The sequence below is a fragment of the Buteo buteo genome, chromosome 31 (genome assembly GCF_964188355.1).
Source record: "Buteo buteo chromosome 31, bButBut1.hap1.1, whole genome shotgun sequence".
NCBI classification, from domain to species: Eukaryota; Metazoa; Chordata; class Aves; order Accipitriformes; family Accipitridae; genus Buteo; species Buteo buteo.
The window spans coordinates 3,261,462-3,268,119 of NC_134201.1; the positions used below are offsets into that span (position 1 = coordinate 3,261,462).

A 6,658-nucleotide genomic window follows, 5' to 3' on the forward strand; every position below is an offset into this window, starting at 1 on the left:
TCATGCCAAAGCATGCTCTCCTCTCCCTTAAAGCCTTTCCCTGAGCACAGGGGCCTGGAGACAATTTCACTAAAGACTCAGGCACAGACGGAATTCATTCCTTCAGCCCCTCCTGTGTCTGCTTTTATTAAATCACCTTCTCCATTCAGCAGCAGCCCTGCATTTCCCTTGTTCAGCCTTGATCTCTCAAAAGTGACCAAATGTCTTCTGTTTGCTTTTGAATTCCCTTGCAACCAGCATCTCCAGGTGAGGTTTTCTTTTCCTACACACACACCTCCACAACAAAGGCAATAGGAATTTGTGCTTTGTACCTGTCCTGACCGCTGCACTGCTGCAGCCTTGTCCCACATGGGGCTTTGCAGATAGCTCTGCTCCAGGGTCTGGGGAAGGAGAGAAGCTGGGCAGGGCTGCCTGTTCCCCCAAACTAGCCCTTGGACCAGCAGCAAGATGGAGATGGCCTTACAGCAAAACTCACCCGTCAAGTTGGGGTGACCAGCAAGTGCTGGAAATGGACAATGAGAGACACTGGGAGTGACAAAGACCCTGAGCCACCTTCCCTGTCTGTCCACACTACCAAGGGCACAGACCAGCCTCCTCTTCTCTCCTGCACCTGCATGTCTTCCATGCTTGCCACAAGCCCTGCCTCTGCACCACAGATCCCTGGTGTGAGTCCTCGCCCTGCATGGTGACACATTACAAGCTATACACTAGTATTTTTCTCTCCCTGGCACTTTCCAGCCCAGCATAGCTCCCCCTAAATTCTTAACACTTCCCTTGACCTCTCTGCACCTCCCCTGCCCTTTGCCCAGTGCAGCCCAGTCTGGCATGGCCCCACAGCTCTGCCCACCACAGAATGCAGCAGAACTCTGCCACTCACCCCACAGCCCCAGACACTCTGAAGGGCACAGCAGCTCCTCAGGGGTGGAGAGGGGTGAGCCAAAGGACTGGGGGGCATCTGTGGCACAAGGCCTGAGGAGATCCCCTTGTATGATGAAAATGCTGCAATGGAGGCCAGTTCTGTCACACAAGTGCCCACTGCCTGTCCTTGCCTGCAGTCACAGGCCTGCCACACAGCAGGACTCTAACCATGCTTGAAGAGCACTCAGGCCTTCCACCAACCCAAGGGTTCAGAAGGAAAGCATGGAAGTGGGAAAGAGAGCAGCTCAGGAAAGACCAAGTGATGAGGCTCCCTGGCAGTGCTGCTATGGCAGGACTCTTTTCTTCTTCCCGTCTGCACACAGGCACTGCTCCCTGCAACTGCAGAGAAGGTCTTGGAGGAAGGATCTCAGAAAAACAAGTCACTGCAGGGCCCTTTATTTTGTTTAAACTCGCAGAGGGTACAACACTTCATTTGCGTAGCCTCCAGGTCACAGAAAACCTGCATAGACTGTGAATTAGAAACCAGAGCAAGACACACATTTCTTTGTGGAAAGCATTCAGATAAGTAAAATAAAAATACCAACCAAACAAAAAAAAAAAACCAAAAGAATTAAAGAAGCCATTAATCCCAAAATCTTCATAAAAGAAAGACCAGAAGAGGCTGGCCCTGTAGTGAGATGTACTATGAGTCCTATGAAAAGGACAAGAATTAGTTCATTCCTACTGAAAAGCATCCAGTGCTTAGTTTTCTCAGGGCATCCTTGATCTCATGGTTTCTCATGCTGTAGATGAGGGGGTTCAAGGCTGGAGGCACCACTGAATACAGAACTGCCATCAGCAGGTCCAGGGATGGGGAGGAGATGGAGGGGGGCTTCAGGTAGGCAAACGTGGCAGTGCTTACAAACAAGGAGACAACGGTGAGGTGAGGGAGGCAGGTGGAAAAGGCTTTGTGCCGTCCCTGCTCAGAGGGGACCCTCAGCACGGCTCTGAAGATCTGCCCATAGGACAGCACAATGAAAACAAAACACCCAAATCCAAAACAGACACCGACTACAATTACCCCAACTTCCCTGAGGTAGGCATCTGAGCAGGCGAGCTTGAGGATCTGGGGGATTTCACAGAAGAACTGGTCCACAGCATTGCCTTGGCAGAGGGGTAGTGAAAATGTATTGGCAGTGTGCAGCACAGCATAGAGGAACCCACTGCCCCAGGCAGCTGCTGCCATGTGGACACAAGCTCTGCTGCCCAGGAGGGTCCCGTAGTGCAGGGGTTTGCAGATGGCAACGTAGCGGTCATAGGCCATGACAGTGAGAAGAAAATACTCTGCTGAGATCAAAAAGGCAAACAGAAAGACCTGTGCAGCACATCCTGGGTAGGAGATGGCCCTGGTGTCCCAGAGGGAGTTGGCCATGGCTTTGGGGACAATGGTGGAGATGGAGCCCAGGTCAAGGAGGGAGAGATTGAGGAGGAAGAAGTACATGGGTGTGTGGAGGCGGTGGTCACAGGCTACAGCGGTGATGATGAGGCCGTTGGCCAGGATGGCAGCCAGGTAGATGCCCAGGAAGAGCCAGAAGTGCAAGAGCTGCAGCTGTCGCGTGTCTGCAAATGCCAGGAGGAGGAACACGGTGATGGAGCTGCTGTTGGACATCTGCTGTCTCTGAGTGTGGAGCACTGAACAGGGAGGCAAGGACAGTGACAAGTTAGGACATTAGTCTCTGACCAAATCAAAGCCATTTCTCATACTACATGATCGCTGCTTTTTTTCCATTTCAATGAGATCTCTGTTCAGCTCTGTGGATGGAGCTCTGGTTGTTGCTGGCTGCATATCTCGTGAGGATCAGGACCTCTGTGTACTGGCTGCCAAGGAGTCAGCACTGCTCTTCAGCAGTGTGTTTCTTGGAATGGTGTCTGTCGGTCAGGGGGTCAGTCCTGGTGTTTGAATTGGTCAGATGAAACTCCTCCCAATGTAAAAGTGCTTGTCAGCATCTGCACTCCCAGGGCTAAGAAACCACAATCAAAACAGAGGTTGGGGGGGGTGGGGGCGTGGGTGTTAGTACTCTCCCCTATCTCACCTGGAGTTTTTCTTGGATTTCAGAAACCCTCATCACTTCTGCTTCACTCAGAGAAAACAAAGTGTGTCCTGTGAGGCAAGAGGATTGCCTGTGGCTTAGTGCAGAGAGAAAGGAGATGTTCTGTCACTCTGTCTTGTTGCCAGCTACCCTGAGATCTCATCTTTCTGAGATGGAATGTAATCACACCCTTGTGTTAACCTGAAAATATTCCAGGCACTACTGAGAGCAGAGTCACCCACTGTCAAACACCAAGTGACTCCCCCGTTCTCAACGTCTCTGTACCACACTTCTTGCCAAGGACACAAATGGTTCATTTCACAAACCCAACAGCATTTCCTCACTCATGGTGTCTCTGTTCTTCTCCATGTGGCATTCAGTAACACCAAGATGCTATGGGACAGACCTGCATCCTGGAGGGCAGCTCACAGCTTGGAAGGACACCCCAAGAAAATAGCCAAGTGTCCTGATGATGGTATCTCAGGAAGGGAGAGTCAGCTCATTTCCTAGGGAATGACACAGGCTGCATTGCCCACAGCCCCTCAGCTTGGAGGAGAGCTTGGACACCTGTAACCTTGTTCCCATGGACACAGCTGCATGGGAGCACCCACAAGATCAGTGTGTGACTCTGCAGCTAAAACTCCAAGCACCAGAGAGCCTGACAGCAGGAACAAGGTAGCAGTAGCAATAACACAGACTAGTGGAGAATCAATAAAAAATGCAGTGATTGACTGACTCAGAGAGGCAAAGGCAGAGGCAGCTGAAGTCTCAGGGAAGACCCAGCTGTACATGCCACCTCCCAGACATCAATATAGCCAGGCAGTTGTTCTCAGTCCCTGTGCGCTACTTCAGGAGGCTCCTATCAGACTGACTGATCTCTCAGAGTTACAGCTCAGGAGTCTCAGTGAGCTGTTCAAGAACGAAGAGTGGAAAACAGAAAACACAAACTCAGGAAAGCTCCTGATGTTTATAGCAATCCCTGCTTTGACCTTCCCCTTGAAAAGTGCCCTCGGAAATGTCCCGGTGGTGATCTGGAGCTGTGAGCAGCCCTGATCCACACAGCACTGTTATGTCAGCAGAAGGACCCTCCCCTGCTGCAAGTTGTATTTCCACCCACAGCTTCTCCCCACTCTGCTGTCAGAGCTCCCCAGGCATGCAGAGTACTTACCCCGACCAGTGTAAGAGTCCCTGCCCCAGCACACAGACCCCTGGCCGCAAGGACCCTGCTCAGAAGGACAGCCCTGGGCACCCCTGGCTGCACACCCACCTTCACACTCTGCAGCCATCCCCGGGTGAAGGCAGCTGACATGCCCTGTCCCTCTGAGGGTGCAGCAGGGAAGCTGTGCTCCAAAGCACGTCCTTTTTCTCTGCACTGCACAAACTGTGAGAGTTTTCCTGAGAGATACGATAGGCTGTGGGATGTGCCAGCTTTAGGAGGTCATTCCACAAACCACAGCTACATTGCTCTGCAGCAAGACACTTACCCTGTTAAGGGCTGTGATGATTTTCCTCCAAGTCAGCTCTTCCCAGTCCTCCCACCCCACACTGCCTTTAACATCTCTCTCTGCCTCACTTCTCTCCCCTCGGTGCCTGCAGGCAGTGCCCTCAGCCCTGCTGCGCTTTGCAGAGGAGCTGCTCCTGGGCAGAGCTGTCTCTCGGCAGTGCTGCCTGCTTGCCATGAGCTCCCTCCAGCCCAGGAGCCCAGCCCAGCTCAGCAGCAGAGGACCAGCCCAAGGCAGCACTTTCTCTGCCCCCTCTGGGCTCCCTCCAGGTGTCCCTGGAGCTCCAGGGGAACCTACTGGTAAACAGGCTGAAGCAAACAGTGATGTTGCCTCCCTTAGCTACAGAGAAACTTATGTCCTTTGGCATTTCTTTCATTAGAAGAAGAGTTGGGTATGTGTTATGGAGGCTCACACAATCAATCCAAGAGGTGTTAAAACTCAGATTTGTTCTTCAGTAAAAAGTTACTCAGAACTCTGGTAACATTTGTGAACGACAGGCTTGTGGTTGTAAGGGGAATTAGTACTTCACAGCCAACTTAAGTATTCTTAAGATTTAAAATGATGACTCAAAAGGTGCATATCGCTCACCTAAAAGATGAGGGCTCTCAACTTGCAGGAATTACCTAGGGCGTCATCCCGACCTAAGGGGAGAGTCCCCGACTGCAGACCCGCTGCTCTGAGGAGGACTGATTCCAAAACGTCCTCCGGCAGGACCCCGTTTCTACCCTTGTCGAATCTGATCTGTGGTTATTTTAATCCTCATTGGCCAAAAGGTCAATACTTCAGTGTACCTGGCGCTTCTTGATTGGTCACTTTAATTTTCAACCTGCGGCCTCTAGAGTTTGGGGTTTTTTTCTTCTCCTCCCTGCCTGGAGAAGTTTTGTTTCCTTGCAGGGTCAGGGTGTCCTGGCACACGATGCATCCTGTGACCACAGTCCAGGTTTCCTTGGAGTGGTGGTACAGTTAGCTCTTGCCTCCAGAGCTAAAAGGGAGCGCAGTCTGATGAATTTGACTCTCATTGTGGGTCATCATTTCATTCTGGTCTAGAGTTCAAGTGGACTATCTGACACACGAACAGGTTTTTAAGGGAGTATACTTAACCGTCAGTACAGGCTTCACTACCAAGCATTTGATACAACTTAGTGCAATACAGATTACAGTAATCATAACTGCAAGCATTATTAAAGATTAGAGAAGGCTGGTCATCCACCCTGTCAAAGAAAATCCCGACATATCAAAACTTTCCCACCCAGCCAAGTAGTCCCTGGTGCAGAAGCAATTGCCTCTGAGTCTCTTGCCACTTTCTTTTGTTGGTTTGATCTTGAAGCTACATTGACACATTTGGAGTGAACACAGCAGTCGTCCATCAACAGGTTCAAAACTCCACATACACCTTTCTCTTTCAGTAGCATCAAATCCAGTACGGCTCAATTTTGGATAGTCATTTTACCCGTATGTTGTAACTGCTTGTTCAAGAGTCCCAAACTGGCAGATGCAAACTTGGCTGAGGTTGATAGTTGTAAACTCAATTCTAGAATGCTCTATTGGTGTTCCCTTGGGTACCGTACACAGCCACCCCCATGGAATTTCAGGGCATGGTGTAGTACCATTCCAGCTCCACCCCGTGATCTCATGGGTTAGTTAGAGGATATAGTGACAACTGGTGTTCCATACCGAGTAGCATTTACTGCATCTGGTGACCAACTATAAACAACCTGAGTATACCCTCTTCCCCCATCCAATCTGAACCTCCAACTATGATAGTTACATTGCTCCCACGTGAGCTTAAGGGCTTGCGATATATTGATGTCCATCATCTTTGCCATGAAGTTGTCATCCAAGTCTTCACCATCCACATCCGCCACCATCATCACTACCAGCAGAAGCACTGGAATGGGTTGTTTCTTCATTGTCCTGTAAGAAAGCACAAACTAGGCCTCAGTCTTAAAACTAGGTCACAGGGTTAGAAGTCCAGGATTATCCACTGGGCAGTGTGGTGACATGGTGAGTCTTTCCGCTCCCTTCTAAGGCTTCCCAGGCATACAAGCCTCCGGGTTTTGCTAAGATCATAGGAACAATACCAATGGAAGGTAGTTTCACCATGACAGGTTGGCCCACATATGTCCCCAGTGGGAACTGGCATCTCTGACCCTCATCTCCCGTTAACAGTCCCGTAGGACAAAATGCTCGAATTTTTGTACTACCATA

General features: G+C 50.5%; 1 pseudogene; it reads right to left on the reverse strand.

The window, feature by feature from the left end:
• Positions 1-1,629: 1,629 nt before the first annotated feature.
• Positions 1,630-2,527, reverse strand: LOC142026037 (olfactory receptor 14C36-like; annotated as a pseudogene).
• Positions 2,528-6,658: the final 4,131 nt, after the last annotated feature.